General features: G+C 42.5%; 1 protein-coding gene across 1 annotated transcript in view; it reads right to left on the bottom strand.

Moving 5' to 3' along the window:
* Nucleotides 1-25,282, bottom strand: part of ADARB1 (adenosine deaminase RNA specific B1) — a 502,731-nt gene that overhangs the window by 433,822 nt on the left and 43,627 nt on the right. The window lies entirely within an intron of this gene.

Below are 25,282 nucleotides of genomic sequence, written 5' to 3' on the forward strand. Positions count from 1 at the left end.
AGGGGGTGTGGTCACGGGTCCGCGTCTGAAACCCCCGCTGAGCAAGTAGCAGTAGAAACAGCAGCAGGCTGTGCTACCTATAGCTCGTGTTTTACAACAATCTGCATTGATCCAATAAAAAAGCATCACTAAGTAGAGAGATTGCAGTTCTCTCCAGAACAGTCACGGGTACTAGACCTTTCATGCAAGGAGATGAATTTATATCTCTCACTTTGGTTATTATAAGCTACTCATCAATGTTATAAATTAAAATTAAACAAGGGAAAAGGAAACAGCAGCACTATTGCTATTTTACTGGTAAGCTAGAGTCATAGGACAGTCAATATGCTAGCTAAATCCATTGTGTTACTGACTACAAATTAGTTTATGAGCTCTCAACTTCAGGGAAATATTTCTTCACCGAATTCACATCAGGAAATATTTCTCAGGGAAAAGGTGATGGATCCCTGGCTTGCCCTTCTGGAAGAAGTAGTGAGGATGAAAACAGTAAATTAAAAAATGTTTGGGATAAACACTGTGGATGCCTAAAGAATAGAAATTGCAAATGAAGAAAAGGATGCATGAGGAAACCTGGATGGAGCAGCAGTTAATACCCTTAAGAGAACGCATAGAGCTTACTGCCCTTAACCAATTAGCCTGGATGCTTTTGAAGCAACTGCAACACCACTCTCCACTTCAACAGCAGGGGGGGAAAGGGGAACTGGATTCAGGCAATAGTCAGAGGTGGCTAAAGCAACATTTGCAAGGTTACCTTTGGTTAGGAAGATTAAATCATTTTCATCTGTAGCAATTCTCTTTATGTAGGGTTACTGCAAAAATTATTAAATGAATGGTGCAGCAAAGGTCACCACAGGAACTCTGCATCATGACCACATAACCACAACTCTACAGTATTTATATTGGTTGCCAGTGACTGAAAGAATACAGCTTAAAATGCTAGTACTTTTGTTCAAAGCATTGCATGTACATTAGCATCCATTATCAAACTTGGTACAATCTTATATGTTCAGAATTTTCATTTGGCAGATCAAAATTTACTGAGAACAGAGTTTTAAGGATTATGTTATCAAGAAATGCAGAATACAGCCTTTTCTATAGAAGAATCAAAAATGTGGAATAATAAATAACGAGTTGAGGAAAATGAAAGAATTGAAATTTTTTTAGGAAATCTTTAACATACCTTTTAAAACAGATATATGTGACAATTGATTTTATGTTACTGTGGGTTTTAGTGTTCTTTTTATTGTGAATTTTTCTGAATGTTTATTATGTATGCCACACTGATCAATATGTTTGAATGTAGCAGGTTATAAATTTAACAAATAAACGTGACAGGCCTTGGTTATGGTTATATTTATTTATATGACAACCAAACATGCACAATAAAACAAACAAATATCTTATATATCTGCACCCTTTCTAAAATGGCATGAAAGAAATGGTCCATAGAAGGCTGGAAGGATGTTATCTAGCAGAACATAGCATACTGATCATTTTTTCTCACAAAATGATTTAAGGTCTGGCACTTACATCCTGGGCACACTGAAATGTGCATCCTCAACTTGCTAACACATTTCAGAGACTGCTGCAGTTGACTGGGGCCAATCAATCAAATCCTTCAGCCACCTGGACAATACCTGATATGAATCTTCTTACCAGTCAGGAAAAGTACAAGGTATATGGTTTAGCACATCCTGGTTGAGATAGTGATTGGACACAGCTACTAATTCTCTTGGGGCAACCCAGTACTTGAGTTTGAAAACACATGTCATGGGTTCTCCTTTGACCTGCAACTCACTTGCAATGGCCGTTGCTTGAAAAAAATTCTGTAAAGGAGATACCATAAGATCATGCCATACTGGGTTAGACCAAGTCCAACATCTTGTTTCCAACAGTGGCCAATCCAGGATACAAATACCTGGGCAAGAACCCAAACATTAAATAGATGCTACTAATGCTGGTAAATAAGTAGTGGCTATTCCCTAAGTCAACTTGACTAAGAACAATTTATGGGCTTCTCCTCCAGGAACTTGTCCATTCCTTTTTTTTAAACCTAGCTAAGCTAACTTCTTTAACCACATCCCCTGGCAACAAATTCCAGAGCTTAATTGTTCATTGAGTGAAAAAGACATTTCTTCAATTTTTTTTTTAAATGTGCTACTTGATCTGTTGGAGAACTACTCCTTGCCTATGGAGGAAATGATCTGTAGGGAGATCAGGTGAGTTATCCTCTTTGGAGCTCATGTCCTCTGAACTCTAATGACAATTCAGTGTTATTCTATAAAAATTGGGAAATGACAGCTGAGGTTGTGCCAGTACTACAATAACTGCCTTTTGGCAATTTAGGTTAACTCTCAAGACCACAGAGCTGATCACTGCGAAGGATCTGGAGAGGTTTCCTCTGCTGAAGCTGTTGAGCTCCAAACTTGGTGTGCTTAGTGCACACACCAAATCTTCATGTTCAAAGTGCAAATGACAATGCTAAGATGCTCAGCACAACAAGAAAGGTAGAAGTAGGTGCACCATTTGACACACCAAGAGTTCAGTTTGTCAACGCTGGCTGTTCAGTATCTTTCAAGTGCTGAGTAACTGCATGAGTTATTTACTTTCAAAGGTCCTCCTGAAAGGCAGCTGAGCACCTATAGCTTTAAAGGTTAATGTCTTTTTTAGCAGATAAGAGCCATTGTGTCTGCAGTTTTCCTGTGAATAGAGGTTTCTAAAAGCTTTGTTTATATTTGTATTACTAAGTACCTTTTTTTGAGAGGGCCTGCACAGAGCCAGAATTTGAGGACCCTGCAGAGGACTGGAAGCATAAGGCACATGCTGAAGGATTACCACAGGAAAATCAGGAAATATAAGTCAGCATACAAAGGTAATGTGAGATCCAAACCTGGATACACGAAGGTGGTGTTGGACCAAACTGGAAAGTAGCCGGATAGAAGGCCTGAGTCAATATACATATTCAGACAGGAACAAGATGGGCCCTTGAAGAAAGTAAGAATTATAGTGATGGGAGGAATGAACAGGTAGTCCAAAGGGCCCATGGTGCCATCCAGAGGCCAAAGGCAAATCCACCAACTGATCCTCACAGATGGCAGAGAAAGCTAGCAACTTCAGGTTTTACTTGGAATATAGGCAGATAATGTCTATCACTGACTATCACAAGATCTGCTACAAGTGTCTGGGAAAGGATCACAATATAGTTTCTGCTTTAAAATGTTGCTGAGGGCCATCAAAATGTCCTGTTCCCCCGAACTAATTCTGAAGCATAAAAACCACAGAAATGCACTGTCCACTGGAGGCAAGGAGTTGCAGAAGGCAGCATCAACTCCTTTTGCACTGAAGCCTAAGTATAGGCCCAAATATAAAGACTGATCTCAATTTCCTAGATTGCTCTAAGCGTTTGAGCCTGGAGCCAAAGTGAAATGGCTCCGAGGACCCATGAAAGGGATTGCTGATGACATTCTCTTGTGATGCTTGGTTGGAAGAGAATGGGGGGGATGAAGTGTGACTTCCTAAGCATCTGTGCGTGGAGAAAAGTTTGTCTTCCATTCTGGGCACTTGCCACATCAGTCTGCAGAAGTTCAACTTTCGAGTTTTTGGCACCCTTCCAGACACTCGAAGGAAAGTCAGCCCTCTGCTGAATTGAATCAATCGCTGGCTCATAACAACATTGTGAATGATCACAGATGAAGATCAAAATGGTCCATTTAGTTTGCCCAGCAAGCTTTTTAGGGTAGTAGCAACTGCCACTCTGTGCAGGCTACCCCCAAGTCTTATATAGTAACATAATAAATGACGGCAGATAAAGATCAAATGGTCCATACGGTCTGCCCAGCAAGTTGCTTTTGATAGTAACTGTGGCTCCTTCTTTACTTAAGAAAAAATTGTGGATTCCAGACTGTTTCTGTAGCTGGGGGGGGGGGGGGGGGGGGGAACAATTACTAACCTTGTCTCTCTTAGTTGGAGGGGATGATTCTTAACTATTGAACAGTCTTAAAGATAGTGTTTTGTAGCAGATCAGAACCATTTTGTCTGCAGTCTGTTTCTGTAGCTTTAGAAAAAGTAAAGAGGGAGAAAAAAACAAAACCTTAAATTTACAGTGGATTAAAAAAATATCCCAATAAGTGCATGTCAGGGAAAATTGTTTCGTTTCCTGATAATCTCAGCTGTTAAGCCCCACCCCAGAGCTTGCTCTTCTAATAAACTCTTGCTAGGGTATATAGTTAGAGTAATTGGAAACAAGTTATTTTGCAAATCTTTATCATATTAAAGGTGTTCCACATCAAAACAAATTAACAAAATTACTATTATTCAATTTAATAACCGTGGTGCCTTTGTCTTAAGGCAAATCATCTGGAGGCTTAGAGCTTGTCCCATTTGTCTATAGCTCTCTTCAATGAAAAAAGGAGTTGACTCAACAGTTTAATTTTATTTTAAAAGATTTATATTCCACATTCATAAGACTGGTGTTCAAAGCAGATTACAAAATCTTAAACATACATAATAAAATACTAAAAGCAAGACGTAATATTAAATGAATATATTAGATAAAAGAACATATATGGCAAATCAAAAACAAGTGAGGACATCTGTTAGTTACGGAGTCCTCATGTATTAAATAATGCTGCTCGATAACATCGTAAGACCAAGGTTAGCTACAATTAGACAGGAATTAGCCATCACCAAAGCAGCCTCACCCACTTTATAACATTCAGAAAACCTGCCTCTGCTATTCAGAAACCCAAGAATAAGTGGTTTACAATAGGCTCTAGAAGGATAAGACCTGTGCTCCAGAGACACCATCCCTTTCCAATTGTGCAGCCAGGATGTTCGCCCCTACTTCCACAGAGCATCCAGAAACTCAAGAATAAATGGATTACAGTGGGCTCTGATAGGACATGATCTGTGGCACAGAGACACCTGCTTTCTTAAATGATACCAGTACAAAATACTTTTTATGTTTTGTAAAATGAAGATGCTCTAGCAATGGGAACTGAAGTGGTATATAAAAGTAAAGAAGGTAGCCAAAGCACACAGAAATCCCATAACACAGTCAAAGATCATAATAGGCAGCTCCTTGTGCTGGGAGACTCATTAGAGGCACTAATTTGGGAATTCATTTTGAGGGAAAAACAATAGTTAAATGCCTTCCAGGATCCTCAGCTCGTAGAAACGTAAACCAAATAGTCAATGCAATTAAAGAAGAAAGTAAGGACTCTAAAATCAATATTCTCATCCATTTGGGGAACAATGATTTTGCTATAAACAGCATCCAAACAATACAGAGAAGTTTTCAGTATCTGGGAAAGCAGATTGACAATATGATGAAAACGGTTGCCTTGTCATAAGGGTTACTTGTTCATGAAGAGAAGAAGGAAAGGCCAAACCATAAAGACAACTTCAATAATGGCTTGAAACTTGGAAAGATATAAGGAAGGAGGATCAGGATCTATTGGGGGTTGGGGCCATATATGGAACAGTAAAAGGCTAAATGGTAAGGATGGCCTACATCGGTCTATGGCAGGAAAAAGGATCCCGAGTAAGAAATTCAAATCACATGTCATAAGGCATTTGAACTAGAGGACGGGGTAGCAGAAGGAAGTTGGAACGTCACTCCTACAAATACAGGAAGTGGGTAGAGAAATTAACAAAAATCGGCCTATCAGTCCACTTTTAAACAAAAGAGCAGAAAAGGTGTCCAGGAACAGCAGGAAGCTGAGTAAGAAAAGCTGGAAAGCCATGAATACAGTTATCTTAATCTGGGCAATAAAATTCCAGATCTATAACCCCTAATGGTGAAGGCAGATTTGGATATTGTTGAGATTAAGGGAACATAGTTCAATGAGTCTAATGAATGAGATTTAGCCATACCAGGCTTTATAACTTGTTCAGAAAATATACAGATGACAGAAGGGGAGGAATAGCTGTGTCAAAAACAATATCTGAGCAACTGAAATGCATACTCCTGGGGGAATTCTGCGCAAAAAAATTTAAAAAAGCAAATTTGCTTACCGTAAATGGTGTTTCCGTAGATAGCAGGATGAATTAGCCATGCTGTCTGGGAGCATCTCGCGACCGGTCAGTAGGTGGAGTTTTCTCAGTTAGTACAGAGTTTTGAACTTTGCATGGCGAGCTTCCCGCGCGATTGGCTTGCTTGTTCAGTCTCTTGTAGCCAAGCAAGATGTACGTGGAAAAGTTTTGGTAGAATCTGTAGACTGAGGTGGGAAGGGATCGCATGGCTAATTCATCCTGCTATCTACGGAAACACCGTTTACGATAAGCAAACTTGCTTTTTCCCGTCGATAGCAGTGCTGAATTAGCCTTGCTGTCTGAGAGTCCCAAGCTCCCAGGTTGTGTCCATATAATATGTCTTATGAGTTGAGGATACTACCCTTCAATAAAGGTAGACAGTCTTATTCGTATTTAGGGTTGTCAGAATTGCATCAGAAAATGCTTGCTGTCCGATACAGTAGTGAGATGTGAAGGTATGAAGAGAAGACCAAGTTGCCGCTTTGCAGATGTCCAGCAGTGGAACCCTTTTCAAATGCGCAACAGATGCTGCTGTTGCGCGTATATGGTGTGCTTTAGGTTTGTCGCTCAAAACAAGAGAACGTTTATTGTAGCAGAATTCAATGCACTGGGACAACCAACTAGCAATGGTTCTTTTGGATACAGGCTGGTTTGGATTATTAGGGTTAAAGAGAGGAACAATTGAGATGGGCTTCCTTGAGATTTAGTCCTTTGTTTGTAATAAGCTAACACTCTTTTACAGTCTAAAGAGTGCAGAAGCTTGTCTCGGTCATTATGAGGTTTAGGTTTGAAGACTGGCAATGTAATTGACTGGTTTATGTGAAAAACTGATACTACTTTAGGAAGAAAAGTAGGATGAGGCCGAAGAGTGACTTTATCATGGTAAAATTCTAAATAAGGAGAATAGTGAACCAAGGCTTGTAGCTCACTTACTCTTCGTGCTGATGTGACGGCCACTAGAAATACCGTTTTCCATGTTAGGTATTTTATGTGGCATGAATCTAATGGCTCGAAAGGAGGCAGCATTAGTTGTTCAAGTACTATATTGAGGTTCCATTGTATAGGTGGCTTTGACACCGGTGGCCTTAGACGCAGCATGCCTCGCATGAATCTGGAGATTAACGGATGGTTGGAAATGGGAAGTCCATTATGAGAGTGGTGGAAAGCTGCAATAGCACTAACATGCACAGGGACTGAAGCCAGCGCTAAACCAGCAAGATAGAGTGTATGAAGATACTCTAGGAGTTGGGTGGCTGTTGATGAGAAAGGGTCTAGCCTTCATGGTTTGCACTATTCTGTGTAATGATGCCACTTTCCTGCATAGTTTTGTCTAGCTGAAGCAATGAGAATGTCGTCAAGTTGAGTCCCAGGTGGTTTAATAATTGCCTTTCAACCTCCAAGCTGTCAGGTGGAGGGAATGATGCATTGGATGAAGGAGAGACCCCCTTCCTGAGTCAACAGATGTGGATGGTTCTCCAGTGGAATTGGTGGGCGAATGGATAGTCGCATGAGATACAGATACCAGGGCTGCCTTGGCCATGCTGGAGCTATGAGGTTCATATCCGCTGTGTCTCGGATACATTTTTGAATCGTCCTTGATATTAGTGGAATGGGAGGGTAAGCATATAGCAAGCCCTCTGGCCAAACATCAAAATCACAGAACATATAGAAAGACATGGTTTAATGGAACAAAGTCAGCATGGCTTTACCCAAGGCAAGTCTTGCCTCACAAATCTGCTTCACATTTTTGAAGGAGTTAATAAACATGTGGATAAAGGAACTGGTAGATGTAGTATACTTGGATTTTCAGAAGGCGTTTGACAAAGTTCCTCATGAGAGGCTTCTAGGAAAAGTAAAAAGTCATGGGATAGGTGGCGATGTCCTTTCGTGGATTGCAAACTGGCTAAAAGACAGGAAACAGAGTAGGATTAAATGGACAATTTTCTCAGTGGAAGGGAGTGGGCAGTGGAGTGCCTCAGGGATCTGTATTGGGACCCTTACTTTTCAATATATTTATAAATGATCTGGAAAAAAATACAATGAGTGAGATAATCAAATTTGCAGATGATACAAAATTGTTCAGAGTAGTTAAATCACAAGCAGATTGTGATAAATTGCAGGAAGACCTTGTGAGACTTGAAAATTGGGCATCAAAATGGCAGATGAAATTTCATGTGGATAAGTGCAAGGTGATGCATATAGGGAAAAATAACCCATGCTATAGTTACACAATGTTAGGTTCCATATTAGGTGCTACAACCCAAGAAAGAGATCTAGGCGTCATAGTGGATAACACATTGAAATAGTTGGTTCAGTGTGCTGCGGCAGTCAAAAAAGCAAACAGAATGTTGGGAATTATTAGAAAGGGAATGGTGAATAAAACAAAAAATGTCATAATGCCTCTGTATCGCTCCATGGTGAGACCGCACCTTGAATACTGTGCACAATTCTGGTTGCCGCATCTCAAAAAAGATATAATTGCGATGGAGAAGGTACAGAGAAGGGCTACCAAAATGATAAGGGGAATGGAACAGCTCCCCTATGAGGAAAGACTAAAGAGGTTAGGACTTTTCAGCTTGGAGAAGAGACGGCTGAGGGGGGATATGATAAAGGTGCTTAAAATCATGAGAGGTCTAGAACGGGTAGATGTGAATCGTTTTTTTACTCTTTCGGATAATAGAAAGACTATGTGGCACATTTAAAACTAATCGGAGAAAGTTATTTTTTACTCAACGCACAATTAAACTCTGGAATTTGTCGTCAGAGGATGTGGTTAGTGCAGTTAGTATAGCTGTGTTTAAAAAAGGATTGGATAAGTTCTTGGAGTCCATTACCTGCTATTAATTAAGTTGACTTAGAAAATAGCCACTGCTATTACTAGCAACGGTAACATGGAATAGACTTAGTTTTTGGGTACTTGCCAGGTTCTTATGACCTGGATTGGCCACTGTTGGAAACAGGATCCTGGGCTCAATGGACCCTTGGTCTGACCCAGTATGGCATGTTCTTATGTTCTTAAGTTCTCCAGCTACTGGGTCATATGGCGGCAGCTATCCATGTGGTTCCCTACATGAGACTACATATGCGCCACCTACAATGGGGACTTTTATTACTTACACACCATCCATACCAGTCGTAAAGTTAAGAGGCAGGGGACACTGTCATGCACCTGTGCACGTAAGTCTATATATATTATATATATATATATATATATAGAGGGGGGTCAATAATGTGTGTATGTATATATATATTTTTTTTTTTACATTCTGTATCGCGTAGTTATAAAAAAAATAAATATATATATATATATATACACACATACACACACACACACACACTACTGACCTCCCCCCATATGCCTACGCCCCACCCCTGTTTGAATACTTTTCGCACGTGCGCACAGATATATGCGCCTACTCAGGTGGCTTTGAAAACCTGTTCTGCATGTACTGGCCAGACTTGTGTGTGTATCTCCTGGTCTAGATGCGCATTTGCGCTAATGCATCACACAGCACGATACGTTTTTGCGTCACAGGACGCAGTATATTATCATGGGTTACAATTTTTAACTACGCGATACAGAATGTCAAAAATTAGCCTAATCAAACCTCTTTTTTATCGCGACAGCTAACGCGCCATATTCCCCGCGATAAATATAAATCCACTGGGGATAGGAAAATTCCTACAGTACTTAAATGTAATCCACTTTGAAGAGTCTGAAAAGGAATATAAATCAAATAAATAAAAGATGTAAGCATCAATTTCAGTCTTAGCTCAGCACATACATGCATTTCTACAAAAAGTGCAACTTCAGAAGATCAGTTATAATGAACCTAAACTTCAGTTATTGCAAACACACTTCAGTGTCATATTTTATTAAAGGGAATGGGCTAAACAGGGAATGATGTAAACATTTTACAACCACTGAATGTGCCATTATTTCACCAGCATGCTGCAGCCCAGACTTAACTTCTATTCTGCATGAATATGCTAACAATTTTGCATTTACTGAGAGAGGCATAATGATTTTGTAAGCAATGTAACCAATTGTAACCAATTTAATGCCACAATACTGAAATATGCTAATAAACCAAGTCATATTAATTCTCCATTTGAAACTACTGAATTACCTTATTATGGTCACTACTTACTAGTGATTTTAATTCCGTCAATTATAGCAGGTTTCGCAGCTTTCCTCATCCCCCCTGCTGACTGCATGGGGGATGAGGAAGCAGTTCTATAATTATCTACAGGATGCTGCCTACCACTTGGTAGCTTATTATGTTATATATATATATATATATATATATATATATATATAAAAATTTTTAATGTGCTTCAAATTAAACTATTATGCATCACAGAATAGCACAATCATTAAATCATACACAGAAAAAAACACAGACACATGTTTGTGTGTCTATATATATATATATATATAAATATACTCACACACACACACACATACACGATATCCTAGAAAACATTTTTTTTAACAAATCCATTATTACAAATAACCTCAAGTCATATACCCATTGTATTGCAACATCTGTTGTCATAGAGATTCAACTCTCACAAGCAAGCAATTTCATCAATAGTCCAAACATGTATAGACCAATTAATATACTCTTCCTAAGCAATTGCACTGTCAAATAGGGAGCTTTCAATTAATCATCTATGAAAACACACATTCCTACGCAAAGGCAGCTTATTCAATAATTTACAATAATATTAAGATTAAGAAATTAAAAGGAAATGACCTTTCCTGTTTTAATGCATAGTCAGAGAACGCTAAATAACCAAGCAACCCAGATGTGCGATACTGCAGTGCCCTGTCATGCCACTATACAAACAGCCAGCATCCGGAGCTAGTGCAAGAAATGAAGGGAATGACAACTTTGTAGGTGGTAAAGGATATTGTTAAGGTTGCATTTCTCTTCAGCACACCAAACCTACTGTCTGATTCACAAAGGGTTTTCTCCCATTCTGTGTCTATGGGAAAATACCTTGATGAATGAGGCCCCTAGTAAGGAATGTTGCAGTAGTTTGCATTCTTCATGATAACCTTTGACAAAAATACAGTAACAAATGCTGCCATGTTTTTTCAATACCCGTTACAACTGAGTTGTACAGTACAGAGTCACCTCTCAAAGGGGCGGATTTTCAAACACTACACGCGCCGGTACTTTTGTTCGCGCCACCGGCACGAACAAAAGTAGACCAGATTTTATAAGATACGCGCGTAGCTGCGCGTATCTTATAAAATCCGGGGTCGGCGCGCGCAAGGGGGTGCAGATTTGTGCAACCTGCGTGCGCCGAGCCCAGTGCGGCCTGCCTGTTCCCTCCGAGGCCGCTCCGAAATCGGAGCGGCCTTGGAGGGAACTTTTCTTCGCCCTTCCCCCACCTTCCCCTCCCTTCCCCTACCTAACCCACCCCCCCGGCCCTATCTAAACCCCCCCCTTAACTTTGCGCGCGTCGCCGGCAGCCCCGCTCCGTCCTCCGGTCCCGGGGGCATGGTCCGGAGGCCTCAACCATGCCCCCGGGCCAGCGCCACGCCCCCGGGCCGGCCCCCGAAATGCCGCGGCACGCCCCAGAAACGCCGCGTCGTTTCGGGAACGCCCCCGGACACGCCCCCTCCCTCCCCGTTTCGAAAGCCCCGGGACTTACGAGCGCCGGCGGCCTATGCAAAATAGGCGCGCCGGCGCGCGAGGGCCCTGCGCGCGTAAATCCTGCCGGATTTATGCGCACAGGGGTTTTAAAATCCGCCCCATACATTTTAATGTGTTGCACAGTCACTTCTATATCCTAGTAAATACAAACCCCGTTACTGGTTTTTTTTTTAACATATTTTTATTGGTTTTATAGAAAATTCAAATGTAAACAACATTTTACATATCAACACATCTTTTGACAACAGTTTTGCCCCATAGGGCAACTAGTTAACAGGAACCAGCAATAGGGCTAATATGCAAAAATATGGAAAAAAAAATACAATGAAATGATGAAATAAATGTTTTTTGAACGGTGAATAACTTTGTACAGTGCACTCTAATTCAGGGAACAATTTATCAGCTCTCTTGCAAATAAAAAGCAGCCCAGGTTTATTTCTTGTGGTAAACTTACCAGTTGATCATGTTTACAGAAACACACTTAATATTTCTTTAAAAATGTGTTTTATTGTACAAGTATGATTTTATTATTTGTACACCACTTTGATTGGCATTTTTCAGAAGGCAATATATAAGTATTTTTAAATAAATAAATTGCCCAATCAATGAAATCAGCATCCTTCCAAAGTTCTAATCAACAATCACACTTACTAATGTATAATGTAGACTAATGAAGCACACTGAAGTCTGCCTATCCTCAGCAACAACTGCAGAGGGTGGCAGTCACCACTAAATTAAAATCAAACACATTCTACAATAGTAATGGGTCAGCAACAGCACTGATAGGGAGAAGTGATGAGCTCATAGAGATGGCTAGAGCCAGAGCCGTAGTTAGCCTATGGCCAATGTGGCCATTGCCACAGGTGCTACTTCTCTAAGAATGCTGTGATGTGATAACACCCCATGGACCCACAAATTGTTAGGAATAGGAGGAAGGCAGGGGAGGAGAGAGGAGCACTGCCCCAGGCATCACATCTCTATGAGCATCATCAGGATGCTGCCCTGACCCCAACTCTGATGCAGCCTATGGGCCAAACACATAATGCTCAGCTGCTACCCCAACCTCCTGATACAAACTTATGCAGGGCTGAAGAATGTGCAGCCACCCCCAGAGCCAAAATCCATGCCATCTGTAGGGACCCGATGACTGCAGCAGAACTTCTGGCCACTGAGTCAAAGGATTCATGTATAGGTCATATAAGATGACCCTCATACTTCTGCTTCGAATAATGCCTGTTAACAGGCTTCATTTTCCTCACTCAGGATGGACATGACAAGTCTCATTCTACTGAAGAAGTTTTGAAGGTACTGCATCACTGAGTTGGTGACTGGCTGTCCTGTATCAAGCACCATACTTTGAAAGAATTTCTTGGCGTTTGGGGGGTCTTTGCCAGGAAGCATGTTCAAATAGAATCTTCTTGGACTTTCTGAGCACAGATTCTACCATTACTGACTTATGTGATAGCTGGACCACACCAAACCCTGTATTTAGGTCTATTTTCCTGGATACCAGCATGCAAGAGACTGGGTTGCCCCACATCCTACCCTGAAGGTCCTGGAGAATTGTATGCACCAGAAGAGCCACTGGTTCAGAAGGGGTTTACAGTACATGCAAGATGTCAAAAACTTCCTTACAGGATCCTTGTCCCTCTGAACATGGATACTGAGGGCTCCTCTAAATTCTCAGACAAGCTTGGAGTATGACAAATCATCCAGAAAGGAATGCTCAGGTAATTCCACTGGGGTCCAACAGCACACCTGTCAAGCCCTCTTCTAATCCCAAAAAGGATGAAACAGTGACCTGTGACTTAAAGAAAGACAATGAAAACTGAATGCTGGGTACTCACGGATGCTGACTAGGCTAATTTCAGAGGATGGACAATTGCAGAAGTCTAACAGGGACTTCCTCTTGAGAGTGGGGATCAGGCAGCATTGGGTGCAGCGTTTCCTTACTGCCAGTGATGGACTCCAATAAGAGCAAATTTTAGCATCTCAGTCATTTGATTAGTCAGCTGCTTCTGCGGGGGTGGAGATAACCTATTTTCCTCCAAGACCAGCACCAGATCTCTCCCGAACTCCAAGGTCAGGATTCACAACTGGACCTCCTCTACTTGGTCTCAGCCCGGCATGCCTGAAGCCCCAGCACAAATAGGCCATGCCTATTTTATACTTTGGTTATAAGTTACATGTAAAACCGATGCGATGTGCAAACGGATGTCGGTATATAAAATCATTAAAATAAATAAATAGGATCCAGCAACACTCTGGAAGGCATCTTCGTCATGGGCCCAACTGTAGGATCAGGATAAAAGAGGTGGTAAGGGGGCATGAGGATCTTCTCAGCTAAGAATGAGGAAGAGACCTGGATAGAGAGTTTTCTCCTTGTTCCTTTCCCAGCTCTTGCTTCAACCCCAAAGGCGCATAAGCGTGTTCCGCTGTCACATGCCTGGCACCAATATGTTGATAAACCCAGTGCCGAATGCTTCAGCGGTGCCAGTGGGACCTTCTGCACCAATGGAGCCAAAAGCATCATGGGGGTTGGGCTCTTTAGCACTGGGTATCTTGAGGTGTTATGAATTGATGCCATTCCATGCCACTTTGAAGGCACCAAACACACAGGGTGGAGGTGCTGATCTGTGATGTTTCAGTGCCAAAACTTTCAATGGCATTCCCTTCAATGTTACTTACTTAGCAAAGATCCCTACACTTATTGTCAACGTATCTAAACCATATGTTGAAGGCACTGGGGAATCCAGAGCCTGTTTAGCCTACTCCAAGAAGCCTGCATCAGCCAACGCTCGACACTTTCTGGGGCTGCTTGATCACGGAAATGAGCTAGGGTGCAGGATGCTATGCTTGATTCACTATGGACTGAACTCACAGAGAGCGAGGATCTTTGACAGTCCTGAAGCTCAGCCATCTCTTTCTGGGATCTGGGGGATATTAGACCACAGTTATAACAATTCAAGGAAAGGTCCCAGGCATGGATAGCACAACTTGTGTCCATTGAGAATGGACACTTTCAGCTGCAGACACGTTCCTTGAACCCGCTAACTGCGTTTCTTGTTCCCATGCGTGTTTTCCTCCACCCCCGTTTTTTGTTTTTTTTTTTGCAGAAAATACTTCTCTCTTTTGAATGATATCACTAAAAAATGCTTGTGGGAGGATGCTAAGACAGCGAGGCACAGAAAATAAGAGAAAAACTTCCAAAGAAAATATGAGGAGAGAGAGTGTTGAACATCCAGACTGTAGTATGCACAAAAAGACTGAGGGAGCTCATGAGGCAGTGCTCACATAGGAAATCTCACACATGCTCAGTGGAGCAAAGTTCTACTGGGCTCAGAGAGTGATGTGTTCAGTGCTATTGGATGTCATCACCCACAAGTCATGGCTAATTCAGCCTGCTTGTCAATGGAGAAATAATACAGTTGTAGATGGGGCATAGGTCATTTTCTTTTTAATTTAGGGTGGTAAAAAGAGAACAGTTGCTATGTCCCTAAGTCCAGTCTGCCCTAACTCAATGTGAAGATGGGGTGCAGAGTGGTCCATAGCTCCACCTCCTCCCATATTTGCTTGTACACTACTACCATGCAGGCCTCTAATTTCTCAGTTTTATTTTTAATTTTTTCAGATAGCCATAGGTACCAAATTTCCTGGATGTGGCTCTGGCTAGAGCTGCTTAATAAATATTCTCTTTTCCAGCTCTGGCAAAAATAGGCAAGGTCAGCATTTGATGTAACTTTCTTTTCATCCATTTGCTGTCTTCATTCTAGCTCCAATAATGGCACGGTAAGCCTTAAATTAGTTTCTAGGTCTGTCATTTTCAACTGTTCAAAGACCCGACCTTTTGTCAATTCCTTCATCCCGCCTCCGTTCTCTTAGCTGCTTCAAATCAAACAGCAAGAAAACATTTTAAAAGAAATTCACTGATTAGCCCCTCCCCGCTTTTAGATGCTTTTGATTGATAAGTTCTGTGTTCTAATAGAATAGACACCAGAAATGGCTCAAACTTGATGGAAGACCTTTCTGAGAATACATGCCTTTTTCCTAGCTATAACATAAGCCCCAGAGAGTTCTAATTAATGGGTACAATGCAGGACAGGGACAGCTAGAACCTACTTTGTGCATCACATACAGTGCACATAGCATCTCATCATCAGAGTCCTTCAAGCCTCTGTCTTATCCCTAGGCTAAGTGAGATGGGGAGAGCATTCACAGACTACTGGATATGGCTCACGTTTGAGTGCTGGGAGCAACAGCAGTGGAGGAGCTCTGGCAGCTGCATGCAGCAGCCAAAGTAACTGAGCCAGCTAACCGCAAAAAAAATGACTTCTTTCCCCTGCAATCAAATATAGAGGGAACTAGTACATCGTGATGGGTTCAAGTGTGTCTTTGCCCCTTTCTCTCCCTATGTTTTTAAATTTTGAAGAGAAAGACTGCTCGGGTTGTTTATGTTTTCCTAGCTCTTATTTTGACCATATGAGTCCTCTCCATGTCTGCAATGCCTAATCCATGGAGGTTGGTGTGCCACAAAACATTTTAGTTAATGTAGATGTGTCTTGGTATGGAAAGGTTGAGCAGCACTGCTCTAGAATATATTACTGACTATTTTACTAGCCATTCTCTGAACCAACTCCATTCATAAGAACATGCCATACTGGGTCAGACCAAAAGGTCCATCAAGCCCAGTATCCTGTTTCCAACAGTGGCCAATCCAGGTCACAAGTACCTGTCAGGATCCCCAAAGATTGATAGATTCCATGTTACTTGTTCCCGGGATAAGCACTGCATTTCCCAAAGTCCACCTTAATAATGGCTTATGGACTTTTCTTCCAGGAAACTGTCTAAACCTTTTTTAAACCCAGCCTCACTTTCACCACATCCTTCAGCAACAAATTCCAGAGTTTAATTATGTATTGATAAAAAAAATATATTATCTCCTTGTCTCAAATATATCACTTACTGTCTTCGTGTGTCCCCTAGACTTCATTTTTTGAAAGAGTAAATAACCGATTCGCATTTACCCGTTCCACTCCACTCATTTCATAGATCTCTATCATATTTCCCCTTAGTCATCTCTTCTCCAAACTGAAGAGCCCTAACATCTTTAGCCTTCTCAAATTGTTCCATCCCCTTTATCATGTCACCCTTCTCTGTACCTTTTCTAATCTTTTTTTGAGATGGAGTGACCAGAACTACATAAAATACTCAAGGTGCGGTTGCACCATGGAGCAATACAGAGGCTTTATGATATTCTGTTTTATTCTCCATTTCTTTCCTAATAATTCCTAGCATTTTATTAGTTTTCTTGAGCACCGCCTTACACTGAGCAGAGGATTTCAACATATTATCCATGATTACGACTAGATCCTTTGCCTGGGTGATGAATCCCAATGTGGAACCTTGCATTGTATAGCTATAATTTGTATTGCTCTTGCCTACGTTCATCACTTTTAACTTGTCCACATTAAATGTCATCTGCCATTTGGATACCCAATCTCCCAGTCTTGCAAGGTCCTCTTGCAATTTCTCACAATCCTCTTGTGATTTAACAAGTCTGAATAATTTTCTATCATCAGCAAATCTGATCATCTCACTTGTTGTTCCCATCTCTAGGTCATTTAGGAATATGTTAAAAAAGCAGCACCTTTCTCCATTTAGAAAATGGAACATTCAGACCTACTCTTTGTTTTCTATCTTTTAACCAGTTCTCAATCCACAATACAGCATTGCCTTCTATCCCATGATTTTTTTTTTAATTTCCTCGAGAGTCTCTCTTGAGGTGCTTTGTCAAACATTTTCTGGCTCACCTTTATCCATGTTTATTCACAGCATCATTAAAATGTAGCAAACTGGTGAGGCAAAATCTCCTTTGGCTAAAATCCATGTTAACTTTGTCCCATTAAACTATGTTCAGTATAGGGCAGATTTTAAATGCCCTGCGTGTGTAAATCCGGCTGGATTTAGGTGCGCAGGGCGCCGGCGCGCCTATTTTGCATAGGCCGCCGGTGCGCACAGAGCCCCGGGACACACGTAAGTCCCGGGGCTTCGTAAAAGGGGCGGGGAGGGGGCATGTCGGGGGCGTTCCCGAAATGACGCGGCGTTTCGGGGGCGTGCCGCGGCATTTCGGGGGCGGGCTCAGGGGCGTGGCACCGGCCCGGGGGCGTGGTCGAGGCCTCCGGACCAGCCCCCGTGTCGGGTGATGGTGCACCAGCAGCCCACTGGCACGCGCAGATTTACGTCTGCTTTTAGCAGGCGTAAATCTGCCAACAAAGGTAAGGGGGGGGGTTAGATAGGGCCAGGGGGGTGGGTTAGGTAGGGGAAGGGAGGGGAAGGTGGGGGGAGGGCGAAGGAAAGTTCCCTCTGAGGCCGCTCCGAAATCGGAGCGGCCTCAGAGGGAACAGGCAGCGCGCGCTGGGCTCGGCGCGCGCAGGTTGCACAAATCTGCACCCCCTTGCGTGCGCCGACCCCGGATTTTATAAGATATGCGCGGCTACACGCATATCTTATAAAATCCAGCGTACTTTTGTTCGCGCCTGATGCGCAAACAAAAGTACGCGATCGCACAAATTTGTAAAATCTACCCCTATATGTTCTATATGTTCAGTAACTTTGTTCTTTAAAATAGTTTTAACCATTTTTCCCCACCCTGACATCAGGCTCACCAGTCTGCAATTTCCCAGATCACCCCTGGAACCCTTTTTAAACTTATTACATTGGCCACTTTCCAATCTTCAGCTATTGTAACTGATTTTAATGATAGTTTACAGATTAAGAGTAGGTCTGCAATTTCATTTTTCAGTTCTTTCAACATTCTGGGATGTATACCATCTGGTCCAGGTGATTTGCTACGCTTTAGTTTGTCAATTTGCTCTAGTACATCTTCCAAATTCATCGAGATGTATTTCAGTTCCTCTGAATGCCCACCTTTAATATATGTATCTACCTTACAACTTCTTCAGTAAAGACTGAAGCAAAGAATTCATTTAATCTCTCTGCTATGACCTTGTCCTCTCACTTAGTGCCCCTTTTACCCCCTCAATCATCTAATACAACTGACTCCCTTGCAGGCTTTCTGCTTCAAATATACCTGAAAAAGATTTTATTGTGAATTTTTGCTTCCACGGCAAGTTTCTTTTCAAATTCTGCCTTGCTTTCCTTATTAATACTTTGCATCTAACTTGCCAGTGCTTATGCTGCTTCTTTTCTTCATTCAGATCCTTCTTCCATTTTTTGAATGATGTTCCTTTGGCTAGAATAACCTCTCTCACCTTACACCTTTTAACCATGTTGGCAGTCGTTTGGCCTTCCTTTCACCTTTTTTAAATGCATGGAATACATCTGGTCTGGGCTTCCAAGATAGTATTTTTAAACGTTGTCTATGCCTGATGTAAACTCTTGCCCTTTGCAGCTGCTCCTTTCAGTTTTTCCTAACCATTTTTCTCATTTTTCATAATTTCCCTTTTGAAAGTTAAAATCAAGTCAAATTTGATGTACTGATCACTATTGCCAAGTGGTCCTAACATCACCTTTTTCACCAAATCATTGGTTCCAGTAAGGATTAGATCTAAAATAGCTCCTCCCCTTTGTCTGTTCTTGTACCAGCTGCTCCATGAAGCAGCCATTTATTTCATCTATTCAGCCTTGCGTTTCCTTGATGGCCCACAATGTACTACCCACGACAACTTTGATTGGTTCTATATGTTATTAATTCACCCTCTTATCCTCCCCTATCCCACACCTTCTACCCGCCCCTCCACCCCACCTTCCATTCCCCGTGTCCGCCCTCAGTCTCTCTTCCCAATATTCCTTCTCAATCTAGACAATCAACCGCCTGATTTCATTTTAACATTGATGGCTCTTTTCTCACATTTTGTATAAGAATAGTTACCAAAGGTTTTTAGAGGTTTAATTGTTTAAGTGTTCCTCGTATTTGTATGTAATGCTCATAAGCACTCTTATTTGTTCGATGTTCTTTGTTCCATGTAATGCTCCTAGGCAAGTTAAATTGTTTCACTGTAAACCGGTTTGATTTGCATCCAATGCAAGAAGATCGGTATATTAAACCCAAAAATAAATAAATAAAATCTAGAAACTCTCTCTTTAGCATGTCCTTATGTGATATTTAACCAGTCAATACTGAGATAATTAAAATTACCCATTATTATTGGGTTGCTATTTTTATTAGTTTCCCTAATTTCCTTTAGTATTTCTGTTTGTTCATTCTGGCCAGGTGGGTGGTAGTACACCCCCACTGTGTTCTATTCCCCTTCTGACATGGAATTTATATCCATAAAAATTCTTGTTTCCTGTAGAATTTCTATCCTGTTTGACTTTATGCCCTCTAACATATAGACTTTATGCCCTCTAACATATAGATAGCATCACCCCTCTACCAATTTGAACTATCCTACCATTGTGATATAATTTGTACCCTGGTACTACAAATATCTCATTGGTTAACCTCCTTCCACCAGGTCTCTGAGATGCCAATTATGTCTATCTCTTCATTCAATGCTATGCATTCTAACTCTAACATCACATTTTTAAGATTTCTAGCATTTGTATGAAGACATTTCAAAGTATGTATTTTGTTTATAATAACCTGCTTATCAGTTAACAGGAGTAATTGGGAATCCTTCTGCTCTTTACTTAAAGGCACCTGAGCTATTTTAGCATTTATTGCAACCTCTCTATTGAGATGCCCTAACATTCCTGTTTTATTAGTATTCTTCAAAGATGTATCATTCCAAATCATGTACTACTGAGCAACTGTCAGCTTTCCCCCATCATCTAGATTAAAAGCTGCTTTATCTCCTTTTTAAAGGTTATGTGCCAGCAGCCTGGTTCCACTCTGGTTCTGGTGAAGCCCATCTCACCAAAATAGGAACATTCTGGGGAAGGGGTAGCCTACCAAATCTATAACCCTCTTCCCTGCACCATCATTTCATCCACGCATTGAGATACTGGAACTCAACCTGCCTCTGGGGACCTGCATGTGGAACGGGAAGCATTTCTGAGAATACAACACTGGAGGTTCTGGATTTTAGTTTCCTACTTAAGAGTCTAACTGTAGTCTCCAGAACCTCCCTCCTGCACTTTCCTATGTCACTACCCACATGTACCAAGAAGTCGGCTTCTCCCCAGCACACACTAAAATCTTATCTAGGTGGTGCGTGAGGTCTACTACCTTCGCACCAGGCAGGCAAGTTTACCATGCAATGCTTCTGACCATCAGTTACCCAGTTATCTACATGTCAAATGACTGAATCACCCATTTTAACAGCTGCATCTTCATTTTATTAAGTTGCTAAAGTTTTAAAGCTGATTATGGAGTAGGCATGTCTCAATTTAAAGGGTTTTAAATTATTTGGTTTATTTTAAAATCTAAAGTTTTTTAATTAATAACTACCTGACTCTTGTTAGTGAATGACTAGAAGCAAGATAAAAATTTGTCAGTCACTAAAATTAGGGTTAATTGTATGTTTTGCAAAATCAGTAAGTGACTCATTTTCAAGATTTTCCTTCTAACTAGAAGGGGGATATCTATTTAACAAGAAAAAGAGCCTGGGGTAGATGGGAGGTAATCAAACTAGTGATTATTTGCCCAGGAACAAGTACTTATACCTTTTCATATCAAGTGAGTAACCTTTGCAAACTCACAATTTTAATACTTACAAGCAACTGCTAACTTCTACAAGTTCAGAAAATAACCCAAAATCCAATTTCTAAAACATACATGATTCTTAACAGTGCCAAACAAATACTAACTTCTATAAAGCTCACAAAAATTCAGCTTATATCCTCTGAAGGTGTGGTTTTCAAAACTATACATAGTATTCCAAATGAGGTCTGTAGGGAATATCAGTTTTACAGATAAAAGCAAGTTTGCTTATTATAAACTGTGTTTTCCATAGATAGCAGGATGAATTAGCCATGCTGTCTGGGACATCCCTCTGGGGTGGCCGAGGCGCAGCTTCTTAAATGCTGTGTGTGTGGCTGCACATACTTTCCCCTTCGGCTCCATTTTTCTGCTCAGTCTAAATCAAAGCTACTCTAAGGAGCATGAATCTGGAGACTGTTCAGGGAGGTAGGCGGGTCAGCATGGCTAATTCATCCTGCTAGCTACAGAAAATACAGTTTATGGTAAGCAAACTTGCTTTCCCCCCTCCCCCCCCCCCCCTCAGATAAGCAGGCTGAATTAGCAATGCTGTCTGAAGGTTGACAGTACAGTCTGTAGACTCCTGGGGGAATGTAGTGCAGATCTCTTGCTGATCATGCCACTTTGCGCCCAACCTAGACCGTTCGATCTACGCACAGTCTCTTTAAGTGGTCACTGACTGGAGTAAGGCCCTGTCCATCGCTGCATCCAATGTGGCTTGTTGGCCAAGACACAGTGAAAGTGTGTAGCAAAGACCACGTGGCAACTTTGCAGATGACCAGTAGGGGAATCTCGTGGAGATGTGCCACCGAAGCTGCCATCGCCCGCACTTGATGCACCTTTGGCGAACTAGTCAGGGTCTCTGATCTTTTATTGTAGCAGAAATTAATGCACTGTGAAATCCAATTCGGAAGAGTCCATTTGGAAACTGGAAGTCCTGGGGCATTCGGGTTGAAGGAACAAATAGCTGAGAAGCCCTAGTTTCTGAACTGTTCTACTCTTATAGTACGCTAAGGCTCGTTTGCAGTCCAGCGTGTGGAGAAGTCACTCACCATTATTCTTGGGAGGCTTCTGAAAGAAGGTTGGCAATGTGATGGCTTGATTAATGTGGAAAGCCGAAACCACCTTGGGTAAGAATAAGGGTTGCGTTCGTAAGGTCACTTTGCCGTGGTGAAATTGCATATATGGTGAATAGTGAACCAAAGCCTGAAACTCACTGACTTACCTTGCCGAGGTTGGGGCTAACAAGAACAGCACCTTCCATGTGAGATCTCATATGGCTGCCCTTCAAAGGTTCAAAGGGGGAGAGCATGAGCTGCTCCAGCATTAGGTTGAGGTCCCACGGCACAGGTGGTTTCAGCACTGGAGGTCTTAATCACAGGATGCCCTTCATGAACCGGGAAACTAGCGGGTGGTTAGATACCGGTAAGCCATTGCATGGACGATGATAGGCCACAAAGGCACTTATGTGGACACTCACCGAAGCTGTAGCCAGTCCTGCTAGATACAGGGAATGGAGATATTCCAGCAAGAGCTCCGAGGCACAGAAAAAGGGGTCTATGTCCCTGTCATTACAACAGACAGAGTATCAGTGCCACTTGGCCTGATAATTTTTCCTTGTTGAAGATTTTCTGGATGACACCAGGACTTCCTGTAACTCCGTCAGCAAGTGCAAGTGGCTTAATACCGTCCTTTCAACCTCCATGCAGAATGAGATGTAGCAAGGAGTGAATGGGGTGAAGCAGAAAGCCGTTGTCTTGTGCAGGAGATTCACACTGTGGCCCAGGGGAATAGGCAGAGTGATGGAGAGACACACTAGATAGACGTACCACGGTTGTCTGTGCCAAGTCTAAGCTATCAGAATGAGGTCTGCTACATCCGTGATTCACTCCTATACCTTTCTTGAGATGAGTGGGATTGGGGGGTAGGTATAGAGAAGCCCCTCTGCCCACGACATGAGGAACGCATTCTGCGTGAGTCACTCTCTGCTGGGATAGACAGAGCAGAACATCTTCATCTTCCTGTTGCTCTCCGTAGTGAAGAGATCCATGCATGGAAGGCCCCATGTTGCAAAGAGCTCATCTGCCACATCTTGGTGGAGCTCCCACTAGTGTGGATGAAAGATCCTGCTTAGTCTGTCGGCTGTGGTGTTTTCCACCCCTGGCAGATAGGTCACCTGAAGGATGACTGAGTGCTCCTCTGCCCAATTCCAGGATGCGTACCGCTTCCCTGCACAACATCCAAGAACCAGACCCTCCTTCCTCGTTTATGGAGAACATTGTGACCTGATTGTCCGTGTGGATCATGATGGTCTGCCCCCATGGAAATTTCTCGAACATGCGTACTGCATTCCCTATCGCCCAGAGCTCCAGGAGGTTTATTTGCTGGCTTCTCTCCTAGATGGACCAGAGCCCCTGCTTCCGTACCTTTTCCAGGTGGGCACCCCATCCTTTGATTGAGGAGTCTGTGATGAGGACTATTTGATGATCCGGAGGGCGAAATAGTGCTCCAGTGCTAAGAGCCGTGGGGCGCAACAACCAGTCCAGCTCCCCTTTCAAGACCGGGGTCAGACTCGCTCTGGACAGCGGTTGGGAGAACTAAGTCCACTGCACCTTCAAACCCCATTGCAGGCATCGTATGTGCAAGCGGGTATGTGGCACCACATGAATGGCTGCCGCCATCTGGCTCAGCAGGGTCAGGATCTGACGGGCAGAGGTGTGAGCACAGTCCTGTAGTTGGACAGCCAGGATGCGCAGCATATGGGCACTGTTCGCCTACAGGAATGCCCTTCTGAGTGCGGTACTTATTCGGGCTCCAATCAATTGTAGATTCTGTGTGAGTTGCAGACTGGATTTCTCGTAGTTGATAATGAAACAGAAACAGAGACACGCCAGGCAATGGATCGTTGCTTCCAAGCCGCTCCATAGCGCCGCCAGTTGCTGTGCCACTATCAACCAGTCATCCAGGTAGAGAAACAGTTGGATTCCCTGCTTTCTGAGGTGGGCCACTGCTACTGCTAAACACTTCATGAAGTCTCTCGGGGCAGACGATAGAACAAAGGATGAACCCTATATTGATAATGGCGCCAGTTGACTTGGAAACAAAGGTAGCGCCAAGATGAGCCTTGCATCGGGATGTACAAGTATGCATTCTTGAGGTCTAGCGAATACATCCAATCATTGGGCTGCAGAAAGGGGAGAATGGACTTGAGAGATGTCATTGTGAACTTCTCCCGCAATAGAATTAATTGAGAGCCAGCAAGTCCAGGATCGGACAGAGCCCACCTGATTTTTTGGGGATGAGGAAGTATTGGGAATAAAATCTCTGGTTGTGGGGAATATGCTGAATAGATTGTTGGTGGAACAAATTGGTGACTTCCTCTCACAGCAAGCACTAGTTCTCTAAGCTGGGCTGATGAGGTTGCACCAGGTGGGGAAGTTGAACGGGTACCCCTCTCTGACTATGTTCAGCACCCAACAATCAGAGGTGATTGGCGCCCAAGAATGGTAGGAGGAGGACACTCTGCCCCCTACTCTCAGCGGCAGGAGTGACCCGGGTATCTCTAAAAACTCTGTTGGGGTTTTGTGCTGTTGTTTTGAGGCGGCTATTGTTGCCGCTGGTTATGCTGCCTGCTGCAACCTTTGCTGTTGCGGTTGCAACTGTGGTCGGGTCAAAGGATAAGCAGGTGGACGATAGGCTGGATATGGCCTATAAAGCCGTCGCTGGTAGTAAGTCTTCCTGAAGCTCGGATAGTACTTCCTGCTCGAGGGCTGCTGGTCAGTAGGAGACACCAGCGACAAAACCACTAAATTCTGCTCTTTCAACTGAGCCATAGTTTCCCGCAACTTGTCACCAAACAGGTTATCTCTGAGTCATGAGAGGTCAGTTAACTTTTCATGAAGGTCCTCCCGAATGGCAC

This window comes from Rhinatrema bivittatum, chromosome 6 (assembly GCF_901001135.1).
Source record: "Rhinatrema bivittatum chromosome 6, aRhiBiv1.1, whole genome shotgun sequence".
NCBI classification, from domain to species: domain Eukaryota; kingdom Metazoa; phylum Chordata; class Amphibia; order Gymnophiona; family Rhinatrematidae; genus Rhinatrema; species Rhinatrema bivittatum.